Raw genomic sequence first — 21,544 nt, 5'->3', positions numbered from 1 at the left:
AAGTGTAATTCCGGCAAAAATTGACCCCAGGGTGTTTTTTTCCCATTAAAACACATCAAATAAGCCGTGGAGACAGTATTTTTCATTGATCAACCACTACAGAGCTTGACCCGGTATATGCTATAGCCCAAAATCACAAAGAGTGGATTAGCTGTTCTTTTAATGCAGAAAAACACCCTGGGGTCAATTTTCGCCGGAAATACACTTTAAGTAACGGTGTTACCTGAGTTGCTTTGAATGCTGTTGGAAATGTGCCAGAATTTAGCAAAGCATTGATCACATGTGTGATAGCTGGTGTGATGGTCGGGCTGATGGACTGGAGTAAATTCGTAGGTATATGGTCCAACAAGCATGTAGTAGAATGGCTACATGTCTGGAATCTAGATAGGCGCAAATGCAAAAAATGAAGTGCAACCGTCAAAGGTTGTGGATGACGTGGAAGTGCAATATCTGATTTGGTCACGCCATAGACTGTATAGAACTGGACAGTGTGGTTGCATTCAGCAGTGTTTAGGGCTGTAACGATACACCAACCATACGATTCGGTTTGTATCACGATTTTTGACCCACGGTTCGATACGAATCTCGATTTTTCATTTTTTTTTTTTGGGGGGGGGGCTAGACATTTTATTAAATAGGCCTAACATTTTAATAGCCTCCCTTAGAATACCAGAGGATTACAATATAATTTTACTAGATTTACTTCTATACTGTTTGGTAAAGTTGCACACATAGTCTACAATAAAAGCAAGGAGAGGTATGAAATTATTATTTATTTATTTATTTTTGGACAACGTAGGCTACCGATAAGTAAAGCGGGATTTGTGGGTTGCTTTTGCGGCTGCATAAGCTGCAAAGCACTGCGTGAAACACTAGAAAGTGTGTCGCGATTCTGCCTTTTCACACCGCGACACAGTATCGTGGATATGAATGTCGCGATTTCGGTTTCGAATCGTAAATCGTTACAGCCCTAGCAGTGTTCTATGGAATTGAAGCCATCTTGGAAAATTTGCAACCAATTTGAAGTGTGGCTGCGCAGCAGAAGTTGAAGCATGCGCAGGGAATAGGAGTCGTGGTCAGGCACGCCCACTCAGCGAGTTAAACACGCCCCTTGACGAGTGAAACCCGCCCCCTTCTCCTTTCCACAACACAGGTCGACTCGGCGCCGACGGCTAGCTGGCTGGATGAATTTAGCAGCTGTGAGTTAGCTAAACAGCACAAACAACAGTCTTCGGTTTGTTCTTGTCTGGTAAGTGTTGTATCAACTGAAAAGTTGTTTTTTTTGTCTATTGTTGTTCTTAAATACGTCTAAGAGAGCTTATTATGTTGATTACAGACTGTGAGAAATAAGAATGGTGAATACTAATCAGCTAACAACAGAAATACGGACAGCGAATTACATGCTAACGTTAGCAGCTACATTAATGTTACTGTAAACGGTATGCTAAATTAGTCGTTGAGGTGAAGATTAGCAAACAGCTCCCGTAATAGTCGATGCATGTTTAGTCGGTTTTATTAGTTTTTGCTGTTTTCAAATATCTCAATCTGAATGTATGCCATCTCAACATGGAGTAACCATTGACTGTAACTTACATGGAGATTACACAGTCAGTACAGTTTATGATGTGATAAAGCAACGTAAGTTAACGTTATATGAAGCATGGACCTCATCAGTGACGGACTGGGATTAAAAAACGGCCCTGGCATTTTCACCAACCAGCGGCCCACACGAGGACGCGCATGCACGCGCATGCATGTGCTCGAAACACAGATATAACTTCACATGCACGGACATAACACGTTTGTAGCCCCATTGGTGATGAACTCTAACTTTAATATGCATAAAGACTGAACCAAGAACATGGATATATCAATGCAAACCTCCAAAAAAAATGAATGCAATATGAAAATGAAAAAAGAATAGCCTAGAATACATGGATTTCTATGTGTCACGAAAACATGCGTGCGCAAGAGGCAGAAAGCAGCATAGAACAGTGCTCTCCATGAAAAGAACAAAATAAGTTTTTGTGCTGAAAATTGCACCAATTCGAAATCACGATGGTTAGAGAATGTTCAATATGTTCAATATCCCTAAAGGAATGCATGTCTTCGCCAAAAATGACAAAATACGATGTTAATGCAAATGAATGGCAAACTCTGAAATATAGCCTGAGATGAGATGCTATTATCATTGAGACAACAGGGGACCAGGGGTATATAAAAAAAATACGATTGTAGCTTACAGCAGCCGACTATTTATGTCAAGTTTATAACGTTGTCGCACCAAGCGTCTTCTGCCCCATGGCTGCGCGCGAATAGTTTTGTTGATAAACGGGAAACCCATCAGAGCAGCCGCTCCACAAACGTGTCTTAATTAACGTCATGCATTATAGGACCTCTTTCTCTGTCGCCATCAGCATAAAGGCCTCCAAATTATCCTGTGACAATCGTGTCCTTAGGCGATTCTTGATGAATTTAAGAGTGGAACAGTGTTAGGAATTAATTTGCTAACCATATAGTTGTAGGCACAGGTAAAGACGTTTAACTGCTGGAGAAGGAAATAGCAACAGATTGCACAATTCTTGCAGGTAGCACATTTCTTGCTCACCAGGTTTATTTCTGTATCTTCCTATATATCCGCGGCATCATCAAAGTCCGACGCTTTGACTGTATAGGCCTACTCGTTTAGAGGAGACTTTTTCAGGCTGTCCCAGTGCATGGCGAGATGTGTCAATTCCGACTGTAGATTTTCAACGGTAGTACCTTCACTAAATTTAAGCAGACATTCTCTTATGTTTCGAATTGCATTTGGGGGCAGTTTATTAGCTTTTATAAGGGGAAAATTCCGAGGATCAAGGCATGCTAGATCGGCAATTCTGAAGGTAGTAGACGCATTCGGTTTTGAAATTCCCAGAAGTCCTTGCTTCATGTAGCCTAACTTTTGTAAACCAATAATAAAATAAAAGATATACAGGCAGCATATTTATTGTATTCCAATTTCAAACAATGCACTTTTAAATCATTTAATTGAATAAGGTTACAAAAGAATGTAGACTGATGTAAATATTGAAGGTCACCATGACAGTAGTGTAGAGACTCATGTCTGGTATAAATACTGATCAGTTTCCAACTATGAAGGAGGAAAAGGGAGTTAGAGATAAATGGCTTATTCGAAGCCATGTAACACTATTGATGCTTGATAGTGGGCCGAGAGATAAAACCGATAAGACGGAGTAAAACCATCTTTACGATAAATGGGCCGCGCAAACCCGACAAACATGCCGCTTCGTGATTGGCCGGCCCACGAGGGGCCGCGGCCCTTCTGGCATCTGCCCAAATGCCAGACCGTCCAGTCCGTCACTGGACCTCATCTATGGAAGCATGTGGGTAGCTTTATTCAAATGAGAATGCAATCTGCAATATGCAATTCAAAAAGACATTACATTATGCAATTGCCAATTCATTATGCAATTTAATATTGCAATTTGCAATAATTTCCAACAAATTGTATTTTAATCTGCAAAGTGACAATGAAATCCTAAAATCAATTCCAATAATTTTGGTTAAAAAATAGAATAAACATGGATTGAATTGCATTCCATTTTGCCATGGTACTTCAGTCTCAAAATTCAAATGGCAATTCATTTTGCATTTCAATTTTCAATATTCAGTTTCATCATTTAACTGTCAATTCGTTTTGCAATTTAATATTTAAAGTGCAATGTAGGATTGCATTTTAAAAACATATTTGGCAAAACTGTCAATGCCAGCCTGAAAACATTTTGGATTATTTTGGGCAAAACGTTTTGCCATCGTTTTGAGGCATTGTATTCAAATGGAAAAGAAATAGTGCCCCCTGTGATTGCATTGCACTTTGGTCACGCTCTTTGTGTTGCAAAATTCAAATGGCCATTCAATCTGCCAAACGCATTGCAATCTGTCAAGTCACTCGTCAAGGCGGGAACTAGGCTACGTCACTTTTTGAATTGCATATTGCAGATTGCATTCTCATTTGAATAAAGCTACCCATATGCTTCCATACTCATCAACCTGTCATATTAATGTAACTACTAGCTAGTTTGCCAACGTTGCATTTTTTCTAACGTTAACGACAAAGACACCTCCGTTAGAGCTACTTCTGTGACGGTAGGTTGGTAGTTGTAGACTGCATAAGTGAATGATCGATAAATGAAACGCCTGCATTAAACACTACGCCAAGAACCAGTCACAAATTCCCAGGGATATCGGTGAACATTGAGAAAGTAACACCTCAATTTGTCATCTAACGTCCATGATCAGTCATACTGATAACATTATTTTTCAAGCTGACACAAGTTGATAACATTCACATATTTAAATATAGAATTTAATATTTTAATCGCATGTTTAAACGTGTAGTTAACATTAGGTAGGCAGTGACATTTATTGCACACATTTATTTAATGAATTGGTATTACTAGTTGTGTTGAGTGCCTCATTATATGCTTTGTAATGTTGTAAAATTGTCTGACTAACTTTATTGTAACTTTCCTTTTTGCAGATAAGGTATGGGTGATGGCTGAATGTACTGGAGGTGGCGGCAAGGTGGTCTCCATTAGTCTGCAAGGGAATGCCTACGTAAAGTGGTTTGGCTGGGGTGGTCTGAGGTGGCATGTCCTCCCCCTTTCTCCAAGTTCCCAGACATTCATCTCCCTGACATCACCCACTGTCACTGGATCAACCTGAAGCCCCTTATACACGGGACATGGCACAGCACCACTACATTCTGAAACACATGACTTTCAATAACTTGCGTGGCACCAAGATAGGTCTGCCGCTGCTCTGAACCTTCTGTTAACGTGACATCATTCATACTTGAGGCTGTACACATCACTTTGTTTCTATTTTCTTTATTGATGTCACCCAAACTTCAACTTTCTGTATGCCCCTGAACTCACACAAATTGTAAATTACAATGCGCCATTTAACCAGAGGTGTAGTCTAGTTAGCTAGTGGTGGGTATACTGTGAGCAATACTTGCCTATTTTAAATGGGTATACTGAGATGGTGATGCTTTTTAAGTGGGTTTACTGTGTAGTCCTGTGTATCACATAGACTATACCACTGCATTTAACTGCCTTGGTATTTAAAAGTCAGAGGCCATTGCTTGGTATTTATCAGTAGCCTACACACAGATGTAGAAGCTAGAAGAACATTTATATCAGAATAATTATTGGTTGATACTAAATAAATTTTGAATGTTTTTATTTCTTTTGTTTGAAGTATCATTCAGAATGCCGCAGCACGCCTGGTCTTCAGTCAGCCTAAGAGGACACATGTAACCCTTCTCCTAGTTACTCTCAGTTGGCTCCCTATAGTATCAACGATCAAGATGTACATCCCCAACCGCCCACTGCAGTCTTCTGTTGAGCATCTGTTGTGTCGACCAGTCTTAAACGCTAGGTAAAATTCAAGACTCTTTCCCTCAGTGGTTCCATGTTGGTGGAATGAGTTGCCCAGTGCTCTCCATTCCTGTGATGTTTTTGGTCTTTTAAGAGGGGTCAAAAGGCATATCTGTTCAACATGCACTTAGTTCATTAAGCGCTTCTTAAGTGTTATGGTTTGTATAGTACTGTGTTATTTTCATTAGGCTGTTGATTAATTTAACATTGTTTATTATTGATATTGTCCTTAATGTAGTGTTACCATGTTATTATTATTATATTATTGATTGAATGGGCATTGTTCATTCCCCTCATTTTCATTGTTTATTTCATTAAGCTATTGATTGATCCCTGTTAAATTTAAGTATTATATTGTTTTGTATTTGTATATCGCTTTGGACAAAAGTGTAACCTAGCCATCATCATAATGTGGTATTTTCTTATGCACTTGAAGCAAAAAAAAAAAATCTTTAAATGTAGTACCACTTTAAACACATGACTCACTGAACAGCAAAGTAGCTTCCTGATTATGTGTAAAATGTTTACAGAGTATCCTGATGTAGTAGGTCCATGTTCTCATATTTTTACAGCTGACATGAATATTACATTTTTGATTTATAATGGAGCACCCTCTCTGGTGAAAGACTAGCACTAGCAACCCTGTGGTAGAGTCATATGATTACAGACATATTGAGAGAGCCTATGATGAGTTATGAGTATGATGAGTCACAGTTTTCAATTTAGACATTATTTTGAAGTGGGGTACGTCTACGGGAGGATTTACACATCACTGGCAAGACCTGATCAAATCATACCAATGCAAAATGCTTCTCCAGCAGTGCAATCGCAGGTAACAACGATACTTTAACTCAGCATTTTCAGATACCGCTGTTATGAGCATACTAAGCAAATTGTCCATTTGTAACTTTGAATCCCTCCTCACGTTAAGCTATGGTCCAATATGTGTTCACTAAAAAACAAGTAACGTTATTTGTCTGGCTAATTAATAAATGGTCATACCGAGGTTGTCGACCTAACTAGGCAGGCTAGGTGACGTTTATTGCCATTCGTGCAAAACTAAGCAAGAGTTAACTTAATGAAACTTAACATCGCCTTCTCCCAGTGACTTAAGTGTATTCAAATGAAGTTGCAACGATGGTGGCGGCAAACACTGGTTACATTAAACCATTTGAAACAAGTAGGACTGTAAATGATCGTGACTATGGCTAACGTTACTTCGGATCAATATAGCAGACCCCTTTTACTTTACCTATCAAGTGGCTAATGCTAGCATGATTTAGCATGCTATAAGCTAATATACTTAGCATCTACGAAAGAACAGCACATATATTTTTTCACTAAGAATCTGTCACAGCTAACAACGATGTCTCTTACAAACAACTACACAATGTATGACTATCAATATGTATTTAATCAGACTGTAATAATATATACCCTAATGATAATAACAGAAACACTTATTTAGGTTAGATTACGTGCAGCCTAGACGGTAAAACATTATGGACAAAGCGTCGTGTCTGCAGCCAGCCAGCTGTCAGTTATAGGTGTAAACACGCCCTTTTTAGATTTGTTAAAATAACATTAAAAAAAATCATTTCAGCGAGAAAAGAAAAATAGTGTGTATTGAAGCATCTTGAAAACTATTTTATCGAATAAAAAGTTGTAGATGCAAAAATAGTTTTAGGTGAGAAAAGTGACATGGAAAGTTGGCTACTTGCCCATTGAAATACATGGGGATGGGCGGAGTTACGCATTGTACTGCAACCAGCCACCAGGGGGCTCTGGACTAGCGCTCGCATCACTCTTAACAGACGGCACACTGTCCAGTTCTATATATACAGTCTATGGGTCACGCCCTGTGGATACAAAGAGAGACATTTGAGAATTGGCTGCTGATTGCCGCCACTTTGTCCATAAAAACTGCAAAGGTCTCAGCAGTAAGGCAGATGGTAGGGTGGGAGAAGTGAAGTTGTGGGTTGGAGACAAGTTGCAGATGTTGCAGGGAAATGTGACCATCGTCAGAGGAGCCGGTCAGGCTGACATTAAACCGGATGAAGAAGTGATCTGAAAGATGGACAGGTGTCACCATTAGGGTGTCTGTGGTGCAGTTCCGAGTGAGGATCAAGTCAAGCTCTTTGCCAGCTTTGTGAGTAGGAGGCTGCGGACCAGTTCAAAGCCAAAGGATTGTATCAGGGATATAAAGTCCGCTGAGGGGTATCTAAGTGGATGTTCATATCGCCGAGGACTAGCAGTGGATAGTCATGCTCAGAGACAGAGGACAGCAAAGTGTCCATCTTGTCCACAAAGCCACCCAATCGTAGAGTTTAACCGGGGTAGTCATTGTGATAGCATGGTATTCCAACAAAGTTGGAATAATGAAGAGTGAATTTCCATTTCTTGGAAATTGGCAGGCCCAGCACACCTCCTCGTCCAGATAGATGAGGGGTGTGGGAGAGTGTGAAATTGGTGGAGAGCACAGCCCGGGGTGGCAGTGTTCTCTGGTTTGATCCAAGGAGCTCCAGAGAAAGGTCATTAGCATTGGCAGCAATGAAATTAGTACTGCGGATTGGCAGTTCCACAAGCCCATGGAGAAGTAGGCTCCTGTGGGTGAAGACTGTTTTAACGACCAGAGGTTAGCCAGATTTCTGCCCCTTTTGGTATAATGACATGGACCACCACTGATTAAATTTTTTTTATTACACGGCTCTTCGGAGTGCTGCAGAAAGTTTCATTCACATGAATGGGCCTTCCCAACGTTCGGGCCTATGTTAAATCTATATAAATCACCGGCAAAGTATATAATCACCGCTGTCAATGGCAACGGGTTGATTAACGCCTTTCATATTCTTCCTCATATTCCTTATTGCAATGGAATTTCATTGAAAGTGAAAGTAAGCTAGTAAGACGTTGCCACGCAACACCTGAAACTGTCAAGTTCTATCTGTGTGGCGAACTATTTATTTTGTCAGCAGAAGACACGAAACGGTAGCAAAATCATTTTTAAAGATTCATTGTGTTAGGTTTTTTTTTCTCGTTTTGGCAAGTAGCCGTGTAATAAGCGGGATAATGTATTGTCCGCCGGTAATTATCAGAAAATAAGTCCCTTCAGGTCGAAGCAAAACCCTTCCGCTGCGCGTCGGGGTTCTGTTCTCCATGTCGGGACTTATTTTCTGATAATTACCGGCGGACAATACATTATCCCTTACGTAATTACCACATTCAAATTATCTAATAAATGCATGGTCAGGGACCACCAGCCTTCACTAGTTGAAAACCCCTATTATGTGGCATGCATGCAGGAATGAATGTTTCAAAGAAAAAATGAATATGACAACCAGGAATAGCCTACCTTCACCTCATTTCCTTCCACAATGAGGAGACCATTCTCTGATCCACTGTTGCGATGCCATACAAACACCAAAGAATTTTTACCCTGGGCTTCAACTTTCTTGCATTCATATACTTTCCATTTCTGTACATTTCTTGCAGGTCGAAAGAAAAGCTCTTCTTTCTTGGCAACAAGACACTTCCCACTCATTGTTATAAGACAGCAATCACGTGGGCCTGGAGAAAGAAATATAAAGAGAGAGAATTTGCTTAACACAAGTGGTTGAGCTTCCTCTACAAGCAGGGCTTAATTTGAGCCGGAACACGCCGTAACATGTTCCGGCACCTCCGACGCTGGATCCGGAACCTATTTTATTGGATCCGTCAACTCTAACGTCAATATAAAAAAATAAATCGCCTAAACGAAAAATAAATAAATTACTGTGTGTAGCAGGGTAGGAATTTCATGGCGGCCACGACGGCCATGGCCGTCGTAGCCCCTTGCATTGGCCGTGAGGCCCCTTTGAAAATCAGAGGTTTACAGGCCACGGTGGCCTTGGTGCCCCGTTATTTCAATATTCTGCTTTGCGTCCTACTAATAGCGATTTTTATTTAGCCTGTGGCCTGTCAAAATAATCTTAGCATTCACAGCGCAAATTAATTTAGTCTTTTACGCAGTGGAGAAAGTGACAGCGCAAGAAAGAAAGTGCGTCCAAATTCACCCATTCTTCTCAGTTGAACTACTCGCGAAGTAGCCTATTCATCACACAGACATCACAAGTATCACATGAAAGAGCTTTTTCTCAGCTTTTAAACGATGTTATCCGATAATTGCTGTGTTGAACGGTTCGCGAGAAAAGTAAATAATATAATTCAATTTAGTCATACATTCTACTGAAGGTTTTGCGTCCCATGATCTCCCTACCCATTCATCTCGGTGGAATACTTCACGAACCCTTCGAACCCTTCTTTTAACACATGACAAACCATATATCAGAATAAACAGCAGACCTTACTGAACACAAAAGTGTAAAGCAGTCCCCTGTACAGTTAGCCGTTCCAGAGTAATCTAGTTTTGAATTTGCAGTAAATTTGGACATGCATGCATGTCTCCAAATTTGGGCTTTACGTTTTACAATGTGTTTAAATTGTTCCACATGATTTCATAACGGGCAAAATACAAAATAAATGTTACAAATATCGCCTATATTGTTAAATCATAGGACAGCTGACTAAGAGTTTGTGAAAGTAGCCTTAATGATCACAAAATGCTAAGCATGCATCTAGGCTATTTGAGTTTCGTAAAGCTGAGCTGTGCTTAAATTGTTCAATACATGATTTCATAACAGGCCAAATATAAAATAAATGTTATATATAGCCTAGGTATCTGCAAATATTAGATGATCAGATGATTTACAGTTCTATGTAATATGTCATGTTTCATGTTTTTGTAATGTTTCATACAGTGATGCAGGTCTACTGCAGTGAATAGGCTAAATACAACTTTGATCATTTTTATAGCCTACTACTGTATAGTTAACTTTGGCCTTGGTGCCCTGACATGTGGCCTCCGTGCCCCCCACCAAATATGCCCAACTGAAGGCCAAGTGGCCTTGCCCCCAGAATGGTGAAATTCCAAGCCTGGTGTGTAGTGTTCAATGTTGATATCTTTCTTATTAGTCTTTAGAAATAGGGGAAAGACCAAACAGAATACAACAAGCTAATCGAGGATTTGAAAGTGCTTTATCCACAGTATTGGCCACAGGAGGGTGACACGCTGTTCGGGAAAGAGAAGTTGAGACGCTCTGCCAGCAGTTTTGCATCGATAGCCCGCGGAATGTCATCAGGGCTTTCAGGGAATACCACCTCTACCATCTCCTCCCCATTTGCCTTGTCGTTCAGCCGCTTGCCCGGTTCAACCCCTTTCCTTACGTGAGGTCATGGATTTATAATAGACATAGGTGTAGAGAAAGAAGCAGGGTAATGGAGGCCGGGGGTCTGGATGCTGTATGGGACATTTTGGACAAGTAGGCCTAGGCTACGGTAGGAAGAAATCGCGCTTCCACGCTGTATCTAGTTGATCATTGATTACTGGGTGTGGGTGGCCATCATTGCAATACCGTAAAACTTCAAATAATCGACGAGTCCCTAAGAGACGCCTGTCTCTTTTAAACGCCTGGCGTGGCTACAGGTTTGGGTTAAAGGCCGGTCTCCAGTAGAGGCCTGGTCTGTTTTTTAGTTTCGGGTTGTATTTAATCTTCTAAAACCCGTCAGATCGTCTGTCAGATTCGCAATGACATGAAACCGTTACAGAAAGGAGGTTACAGCAGTGTGAATTAGATGTTGCACGTCGTTACAAGCCGTCGCAAAGCATTCACATGTCTGGTCACAGTTGCAAGGTTTTAGAATGTTGCATCAAGTTGCTGCTCATCTCGTTGCGAATCTTGGGTGTGATTTGGGCTTAAGTATGGCGCAGACTGCGCATGTTGTGGGGACTGCGGTGGGGAAAAGCTAGAGTTCCAAATTGTATAACTTTTTTTCCAATATGAACTATGCCTATATGTCCAACTTCGTCATCATTCAATTCATCCCTTGTGTTTAAAATTTGCGGATAGGCCGATGGTAAGCTTGTTTTTATGCTGGCAACAAAACCAGAACGGTTCGCGAACGTTATTCTTTATTCTAAATGCCATGGCGATAAAGAGAAAGAAGTCAGAAAAGGAATTTACCTTAGACTAGGCTATATCAGAGTCCGTCTACGGACATTCTCTGGCTATATAACCTACTGAAATAGGTTAATAATGTAAAGTCAAGTGCGCTTCTATGGGACTGGTGTGTGCGCGCGCAGTTTTTATTGATGAGTTGGAGTGGCATGTGCTGCGCATATTGCAGTGGAATGTGGCTGACTGTTTGGCAAATACAAAACGGGAGAAACGATATGGTTCATGCTCTCTCATGCTGTTTCATTCGTGCAGAAAAGGAGGGAGAATGAAACATTACGCACATTCCACTTTTGCATAAATAATTCCTGAACGGTTTTGGTCAGGGCTGATAATGCAACTGTATTTGACAAAGGACCGATATAGGCTATTTGCTAGTGACAAAATATGAGCTTTCAGTGTGATACGATCTCTTTGTAAATTACGTTTAACTAAAATGTGTTTCATCTGTTCTGGCTATCCCCGCTATTTGGATCTTACTGTATCTCAATGAACAACATCTAACACTAAGGGCTGTATTTTGGGCCACCAGCGCATGGCGTAATACTCGTTATTCACCCGCGGAAAGTTGAATTCGGTATTTTGCACGTTTATTTTTTAAGCATTGCGCCCAGGGGTGTGGCAATTAACAACCTAGGGAGGGGCCTGGCGCGTTGTCTAAAAATCGCTATCATACACCACCTAAACCTGGTAAGAAGTCAATGGCGAGTTGTTCATATGCTATTTTAAGAGCGCATGTCAACAGTCATATTGGCAGGTGCACGCACCATCCTTCTATCATTCATGAACGCACACCAGCGCACGTCCATGCAAAGCATTACAAATTGCACGATTACAATGGGAAACATAATCATTTGCAAATTGGTAATGACGGTTAAAAGTGATTAGGGGAGAGGCGAGAGACACGTATGGAGCACAGCTGAAGACGCACTGTCACGAGATATAAGCAACTCCTCTGCAGGATAAATGTTGTTTTATTCAGTCATTTGAGCAATATTAGGGTAAGTGTTGCTTTTTCCAGCCTGTTTTCGATGGTAACCCATTGTCAGTCAATAGTGAAAGTAACTGCATATAACTGTCTTGTCGTTGACTGACTCCTTGGTGAAGTTAGTTTCACTTTGCCAATGAGTTCAAATAATAGACGAGTGCAAATGCGTGAAGGCTATGCTAGGTTTTAGTAAAGCATGGTTTAAGAATGACTATTCCATACGGTCTCGCAAGCAGCCTCCTTCAAATGCGCCTTTGAATGCCAAAATACCGATGCATTTATTTGACATATCGCGCGTTGCGCCGTTAAAGGGAATGACAGATGTCATTCTCATTGGTTTAAAATGATGTTATGCCCCAAACACACCCATATGACTGATTAAAAGACCTAGGAACACCTTGTTACGCCATGCGCTTCACTTTTGAGAACGAAACCCCTCCCAATGTGAACTGGACATCCTACTAAATTTGAATAGACTTTTGACGAGTGACGATGCACTTTAGAATGTCATGATAGGGCCCCTAAATGAATGATGATCTGTAATTGTCATCAGATAGCCTAGTCATATAGGTAGACATTCAGTGTGTTTGAAATAATATATTCGATAATATTTTCATCTTTGCAGAGGAAAAGTTTTGTGTAAAGGGAATTAAAGGCCTGTCTCATATAGACGCCTGTCTCTAATACTAGCCGGGGCAGTTTGGCAATTTGGGAAAATAAAAGCCCGGGCTATTATTTGGAGTTTTACAGTATATAGCATACTTTAGCGCCGAGTGTTTGTGTCTCCCGCTTCCTCTCAGTTCCGATGTGTTTTGATTGGGGTGAGGTGTCCGGGGGGAATAGGGGTTCAGATAGGTATTCAGATGTGTCAATCAGAAATTACTAATCATTCCACACTTTATCTAGTTGATTATTGATTACTGGCTGGTCATCATTGCAATATATAGCATACTATAGCCTATATATTTTTATTTAGAGTGTTTGTCTAGTTTTTTTCGATAATTTGATAATGGATAATTGCTGTTTTATTTTACATTTTACACCCATGCAGTGCAGTGTGTTGTAAGTTCTTAAGTTAATAAACATTGCCCTGGTGTACACACGGCGTTGTTTAGTTTTTTTTTTTTTTTAGTCAGAGCTATGTACGCAGGTTTTTTTGTTGTTGGTCCGTAACCTCAAATCGCCGGATCCACCCCGCCTTTGCGCTCCGGCACCTCCCACTTTACAAATTAAGCACTGTCTACAAGCCTTCAAACGTTTATTTCACTCAATAACCCTAATGGCCACAACCACAAAGATTTAATGGTCTTTTCCTGACCTTTTAAAAATGGCGAGGTGTAAACAGAAGGCATAAAGCCAGGCTAATTACAGGCAGAATGTATCAAATATTTGTAAATGATCATTAATTAGGCCAACCCACAATCCTCTTAAAAACCCTATAATGCATAACCTGGGTCAAAAGTGACCCAGATGAGTTAAAATGTTTGTGATAAATTGATTTCATCATCCAGTATTCCATAAATTCCTCAATTAACTTGCTTCTGACCATCACATATCTCTATTTAATTTTTTTCATTCTTTCTTTTTTAGAAAAAGTATAAGTATAAGTACAGTATATATACTCTTTTGATCCTGTGAGGGAAATTTGGTCTCTGCATTTATCCCAATCCGTGAATTAGTGAAACACACAGCACACAGTGAACAAACAGCAGACATCCCAACCTGCAAAAAGTCATTTCAGGGAGGTATCACGAAGCGCCCACCCCCCCCCCCCCCCCAAAAAAAAACAAAAAAACTTTAGCCTACTTTAATACAGATTAACATGTTCAATAAAGTCTAATCAGTACACCAAATAAGGAAGGCCTAGATAGAAATTGTGAAAATAAAATATGTAGATTTTGGTAGTTTGGTCTTTTCATGCAGCCTTGGCAACTTGCCATCTAGTAGGCTATAGGCCTGAATAATATGCACATGAATTGACACTTGTTAAACTCACCTCAACACGTCTTTTGCAAACATTTAACCCGCCATGGGCAATGCTAAAGTCACTGTTACAAACAGTGCAGCGTGCAAGACTAGGCCTATCATTATCATTAATCAAGGGTAGCCTCCACTTTGAAATGGGTCTTACATTTCCCTTTTTTGAGGCACTGACTCTGCCACACTGAACTGATTAATTAAGTTCGGGAGAAAAGAGATAAAAGCCCGCCTACACTGAAAACTGATTGGTTGATTTAGTGAAACAGGCCAATCAGGATGCTCTCTGTCTTGGATGCGCTCAGGCACACACGCACCACTATGTCAATCGCATACAGGAATGCCATTTGGCCCAGGATATGAAAATTTCAAGTGTTTCATACTTTAGGATTTTTTTCTCGAAAGGCTACAGTTAGGTAGTCCTAGTTACCATACTTAATATAGCCTATGTAAATTATCGAGTAGCCTAGTCTAGAGAAACCGTTACACCATACCTGTCAACATTTAGGGCCCTATCATGACATTCTAAAGTGCATCGTCACTCGTCAAAAGTCTATTCAAATTTAGTAGGATGTCCAGTTCACATTGGGAGGGGTTTCGTTATCAAACGTGGAGCGCATGGCGCAACAAGGTGTTCCTAGGTTTTTTAATCAGTCATATGGGTGTGTTTGGGGCGTAACATCATTTTAAACCAATGAGAATGACATCTGTCATTCCCTTTAACGGCGCAACGCGCGATATGTCAAATAAATGCATCGGTATTTTGGCATTCAACGGCGCATTTGAAGGAGGCTTCTTGCGAGACCGTATGGAATAGTCATTCTTAAACCATGCTTTACTAAAACCTAGCATAGCCTTCATGCATTTCCACTCGTCTATTATTTGAACTAATTGGCAAAGTGAAACTAACTTCACCAAGGAGTCAGTCAACGACAAGACAGTTATATGCAGTTACTTTCACTATTGACTGACAATGGGTTACTACCGAAAACATAGGCTGGAAAAACACTTACCCTAATATTGCTCAAATGACTGAATAAAACAACATTTAATCCTGCAGAGGAGTTGCTTATATCTCGTGACAGTGCGTCTTCAGCTATGCTCCAGTCTTCAGCTATGCTCCATACGTGTCTCTCGCCTCTCCCCTAATCACTTTTAACCGTCATTACCAATTTGCAAATGATGGTGAATAACTACTCATCATGACATGTACAGTATTTCGTAATATCTTTATTCTAATTATGTTTCCCATTGTAATTGTGCAATTTGTAATGCTTTGCATGGATGTGCGCTGGTGTGCGTTCATGAATGATAGAAGGATGGTGCGTGCACCTGCCAATATGACTGTTGACATGCGCTCTTAAAATAGCATATGAACAACTCTCCATTGACTTCTGACCAGGTTTAGGTGGTGTATGATAGCGATTTTTAGACAACGCGCCAGGCCCCTCCCTAGGTTGTTAATTGCCACACCCCTGGGCGCAATGCTTAAAAAATAAACGTGCAAAATACCGAATTAAACTTTGCGTGGGTGAAAAACGAACTTTACGCCATGTGCTGGTGCCCAAAATACAGCCCTTAGTTTCCAAAAACGGGAGATTTTTTTTTTTTTTTGGGGGGGGGGGATTCGTTTCATACACGTGTTTCAACACTGCATTTCGGTCGTTGCTTTTACCTTACCATTACCTTACGCATGCCAGTTATGTAGACTATATCCACCAGCTGCCTGCCTGCAGCCTACTTCCAAAACTCCAAAGCTGCTTGCTGTCAGATTTGGTTCGGAGGGCACAAGTTCAGTGTATAAACAACAATCAATAACAGTTTATGTGATGTGTTAATCATTAAATTCCCAACAATTTCACAACAGCTAGTTCTGGAGTAGGCCATTCAACTAGCCCGCTTGCTTACGACGAGGCTGCGCAGTCGGCACCCGCTTCCTTATTATGACCGCCGCGCAGCGAAGCGGCGGTCATATAGGTTTAGTCAGATTTTTCTTTTTTTTTTTTTTTTTCTTTTTCGCATGTCCAAATTTCCGTCAATGAGTCCCGGGACACTGAAAGACCGGGGTAGACGAAACTTGGTGGGCATGTAACCCCATATGTATAGCATGGAACCATCGTTTTTCGTTTTGATCTGTAGCCCCCCCGCTGGACTGCACCCCCCGAAAGGAGGGTAGGGCAGACACAGTTTTCTGTGAATATCTCGAGAACCGTAAGGTTTAGGAGGACTATTTTTTTTTTGTATGTTGATCTCAAGGGGCCATGTCAACCCATTCCATAACCACTCATTTCATGTATAGCGCCACCTAGGTAAACACAAAAAAGTAAAAATGAGGTGTTGTAATCGCAGGTATCTGTGACCTAACATAGTCAAAACTGCACGAAATTGGAAGTGTAGGATCATTATGACACCCTCTGAATGCACGCCAAGTTTCGTGGAATTACGTTCATGGGGGGCCACACAATAAATTCATTTATGTTACTATACACCAACTGGCCTGTAGGTGGCCGGAGACAGTTTTCTGTGAATATCTCGAGAACCGTAGGGCCTAGGAGGTCCACCTTTTTTTTGTATGTTGGTCTTAAGGGGGCATGTCAACCCATCCCATTACCACTTATTTCAAGTATAGCGCCACCTAGTTAAAATTTAAAAAGCAAAAAATTAGGTGTTTTCATCACAATATCTCTGGCTGACATGGTCAAAACTGCACGAAATTGAAAGTGTAGGATCATTATGACACCCTCCGAATGCATGCCAAGTTTTGTGAACTTTCGTTCATGGGGGGCCTTACAATAAAATAATTTATGTGTACATTTAGTGACCGTACACCAGGGACACTGAAAGACCGGGGTACATGAAACTTGGTGGGCATGTAACCCCACATGGATAGCATGGAACCATCGTTTTTCGTTTTGATCTGTAGCCCCCCCGCTGTACTGGACCCCCCGAAAGGAGGGTAGGGCAGACACAGTTTTCTGTGAATATCTTGAGAACCGTAGGGCCTAGGATGACCAATTTTTTCTGTATGTTTGCCTCCAGGGGTCATGTTAACCCATTCCATGTGCACACATGTGCATAAACAGATACACACGCACACACATACATTCACAGTAATCATACGTATGACACATACTCATACAGTAGACATATGTACGCATGCATGCACAAACACACATACGCAGGCAAACACACAAGCATGCACACACACACACACACACACACACACACATAAACATAAACGTGTACACGCACACATGCACACAATTCAAGAATTTCTCAGAATTATGAACAGGCAAGATGGGGGTGGGGTTGTATAAAATGAATTTTACATGTGAAATCTATGAACTAATCATGTTTTGGTACTTGTTGTCTAGCAGATACCAGTGAGAATTGAGTGTGGCTAATGCAATTTAGTGAGACAGTTAGAATCATATAGGCCTTTCAGCGTGATTTATTTTTGTGGAAAAAATGTGCTGGACTGGGCGGCGGTCATATTTTGTACCGCTCTGCGGTACATCTAGTTTGGGTTTTGGGTTGTGAGAGAAAGTGGAATAGAACATTATGTCCAATATTCCAATATATGGTTTAATGTTCTGCATTATGTCCAATATTCCAATATGTGGTTTAATGTTCTGCATTTCTCATTAGTAGGTCACTTTGATACTAAAAGTATGATTCTATGTAATGACTGTATGATATCTGTACTGTCCCTGTGTATATCTCTGTGTGACTGTGTTTAGAGATAAGCAGGAACATTATGACTTTGCAGTGTTTTACTGTTCTGCATGGCTGCGTCAGTAGCTATCTGCTCCGGATTGCCAGGCTGCCACTAATCAGGGTCTGATTCAGTGTAGTCCACGTGAGATGGGATGACCAACGCCATCTCCCGTCAGCCTGGAAGGATACTTAAACTCTAACTATTTCCTTGTCTAGTTAGAGCAGCTGATGGATCTTTAGGTGAAGTCATGCTGTCTCTCCCTTGATGCGCATCATTGTAAATAAACTCTATTCCTGATTTTTCATACTATTGGTCTGATTGGGTCTATATTAAATCTATGGTATCAAAATTACCATCAGTTTATGGAGGTTCTACCGAGATTGATCAGGATTATATTGATCTATTGAATTAAGGATTGTTCTTTTTACCAAACTTACTGTGTGTGATCCCTCAGCCCGCTGGAAAGACGCGCTCTCAGTAAGTAGTATGTTTTGTTCCTTTAAAGTGCTACAGTCCACGTTGGGTGATACGCTGCAGCAACGCTGGTCGGTCAGCTGTAAGCTATCTAGGCCCTCGCTGGACAACAAGGGAGAGGGAGTTGAGCAAGATCTCTGTTGTATGGGTGATACGCTGCAGCAACGCTGGTCGGTCAGCTGTAAGCGATCTAGGCCCTTGACAGAATTGGGCATTTTGCCCCGAAACAAGGAACAGATTGTGTGCGCACACGAAACCGGTCTAAGTCAACGAATCTCCTGAGAGTTACAGATGTTTTGAGTACAGGTCTGGGCGAGAGATCACATTCAGTGGGTTTGCCTAAATTGGACAATCTGTCAAATTTTGAGACCAGTCACTTTACGGTAACCAATCAGGAACATGAGTCAGTTTTTGTCTCAACATGTATGTCTATGTATGTTTCTGACCTATGGGTTATGTGTAAGTGTGCTTTGCAATTGTCTGCTACTCTCTGATACTAACCTGTCTGAGTGTCAACCTGTCCCTGCTTGAACTACTATTTGGCATAGTTTGTTCGGAGCTGCAAAGCTATTTGAATCTAAGAAAACATCCGCCTCATGCGTTGTTAAGGGAAAGTTAACTTACTTGGCAGCTTTGTCTGTCTGTGGCAGCCACACATGGTCAGCAGCATTAGTTGGGCCAAACTAAGATAAAGGTGGGGACGCCTATTCAAAACATTGTGTGTCAGCCAATCAAATATTCCACAAAATAATTAGGAGAAAGAATGTGTCTAAAACTATAGGCTACATGTTATGTGTTGCAACTAAAGACTGAGTTCGTTTTGTCTTTGTCTTCCCTCCTGTCAGTCGACACGAGGCCTGAGTGAGAGTGTGTGTGTGTGTGTTGGCCAGCTGATATGCATGAAGGTCACATATCTGTTACAGACTGTAACTGAGAATACACATAAGAAAGAAGCATCTGACTATTAACTGTATTGAATTGTTTTTTCTTTTTCTTCCTCTCAATAAGATAATTATTTTTGAGTTTTTGCCTGGGATTCAAACTTGTTTGATTTACTGAACTATTATCAACTAAACTAAAGCCAAGATTTTGTTAAGTGTTTGAAGTATAATTCCTTTTCTCCTATTGAGTTGTTCCTTTTCACAAAGGTAAAGGATATTCTGTGGTCACCATTGAGGGCACTCTTGCTGGTACGGAAAACACTAACACACTTAACCATAAGGTACAGATCTTCTCTGAGTTAGCTGTGTGTGTAGCTACCTCTACTGAAAGATGGCTCGAAGACTGATGTTGCACGAAGTTCACTTTGGTTTATTAGCCTACACAGAAGTTGAGTAAAGCCGTGTAACAACGTAATACTTAGACTAATAACTTTCATAAACGCTTTAACCACTTGTAAACACCCAGAGGCGTATCAAGCTTTTTAAAAGTGTGGGGGTTGTGGGATAGGGAAGTGAAACAATCCGGCCAAATTATAAATAACTCCCTACAGGGACGTTGTAAGTATTTTCTGAGAGGGGTGCGGACTATATTGGCATGTATCCGGGAGTTTCTCCCCCGAAACTTTTTTGAAATTCTGATTGCTAAATAAATACACCATTTTAATGCAGTTTGGCAGGGACAGAACAAGCAGTGCCCCTCATATGTGTGGCTCATGTGACATGTAGGCCTACATGATCTACCTGCTATCACTTCACTATTTGACACTACCCTACATGGAGACATATCTCATGTTATAAATGAAGAAATCATTTCATAAATTATGTTTTGTGCATATGGTTAGCAGGCTACAATAAATTGCCTAACAGACAACAGCCTAATTTCGAGGTATCACTGGACTATTAATATAATACCTATGTATAAATGTAAAGGACACAAAATAATGACAGAACTGTAAGCTCAAATTCAAAAACGTTTTAAGTCTACCCAAACATATGCAAAGGGAATATAAATAAATTGTGTTGCATATAGCCAGCTTAATTAATGTCAGTTTAAAGATTATGATTAGAAGTTTCTATGCTGTTTTCAATAATAGTTACAGGAAGCCACGTTGTTGATTAAACGAGTGTTGTAGCCCACGTTACCTTTCACTTGCTGCAGGGACGCACACTTTGCATGAGCGCTCATACGCGTTCTTTGAGTTCTACATGCTGGAAATCCTAGTTCTCAGATGTAGAACTCAAATGTGTCTTGACGCCGCTGTTTGTAAAATCAAAATAAGATGTTCTAAATGGAACGCGAACGTATTTAAGACATTGAGATCTGTAGTACATGTAGAACATTGACAGTGAAATGCCGCCGACGTTTGTAAGATCAATAAGATCAAATAAGATGTTCTAAATCAGGGGTCTCAAACTCAAATGAGCTGGGGGCCAATTCTGCCAATGTCATCTGATTGGAGGGCCGGCTATTTCTGAAAACGCAATGTTCTTTTTTTCAAATACCACACAAAACTGCAAACAGAAAGTGCAAGTGTTTTTATCTAGTTTTAGACACCTGTGCTAGCAACCTTAGCTTATAAATAAAATAATGATAAAATAAATATTAATACAAATTATAAAACAAATGAAAAGCATAAAACAGGTATGTGTGTGTTTCACACCAAATAAAAATATTTTCCTCTCATAACTTTTTTAAACCTGGCAAACTATAGGCGTCAGGGTTAAGAAAGCAACACCATTGGATTTTTATATCAAAATGTCAAAAGGCCATGGCTTGAAAGTGGCCAGAGATAAAGTCCTACTGTTAATGTAAAAATCTTTGAGTAAAACAAAAGTTTATGAAGGGGGTAAATTTACCCATCTAATTTGCCACTGGATGGCAAGCACCTCAAATTATGCACCTTTCAGTAAATACTGGATGAACATATTTGAGCAGGTTTACTTTCCTTTTTTCA

At 40.5% G+C, this 21,544-nt stretch overlaps 1 long non-coding RNA gene across 1 annotated transcript in view; it reads right to left on the bottom strand.

The window, feature by feature from the left end:
- The window catches only part of LOC143106294 (uncharacterized), a 33,596-nt gene that overhangs the window by 5,555 nt on the left and 6,497 nt on the right, over positions 1–21,544 (bottom strand). The window contains exon 2 of the long non-coding RNA XR_012983654.1: positions 8,794–9,008. This is a non-coding gene — a long non-coding RNA (uncharacterized LOC143106294). The remainder of the gene's footprint in view (positions 1–8,793; positions 9,009–21,544) is intronic.

This window comes from Alosa pseudoharengus, unplaced genomic scaffold, assembly GCF_046254945.1.
Source record: "Alosa pseudoharengus isolate Yale_2024_CS ecotype anadromous, Long Island Sound unplaced genomic scaffold, YU_APseudo_1.1 YU_APseudo_1.1_scf_6, whole genome shotgun sequence".
In the NCBI taxonomy this organism is placed as follows: domain Eukaryota; kingdom Metazoa; phylum Chordata; class Actinopteri; order Clupeiformes; family Clupeidae; genus Alosa; species Alosa pseudoharengus.
The sequence above is the reverse complement of the archived record's forward strand: the minus strand, read 5'-3'. Positions and strand labels throughout refer to the sequence as shown.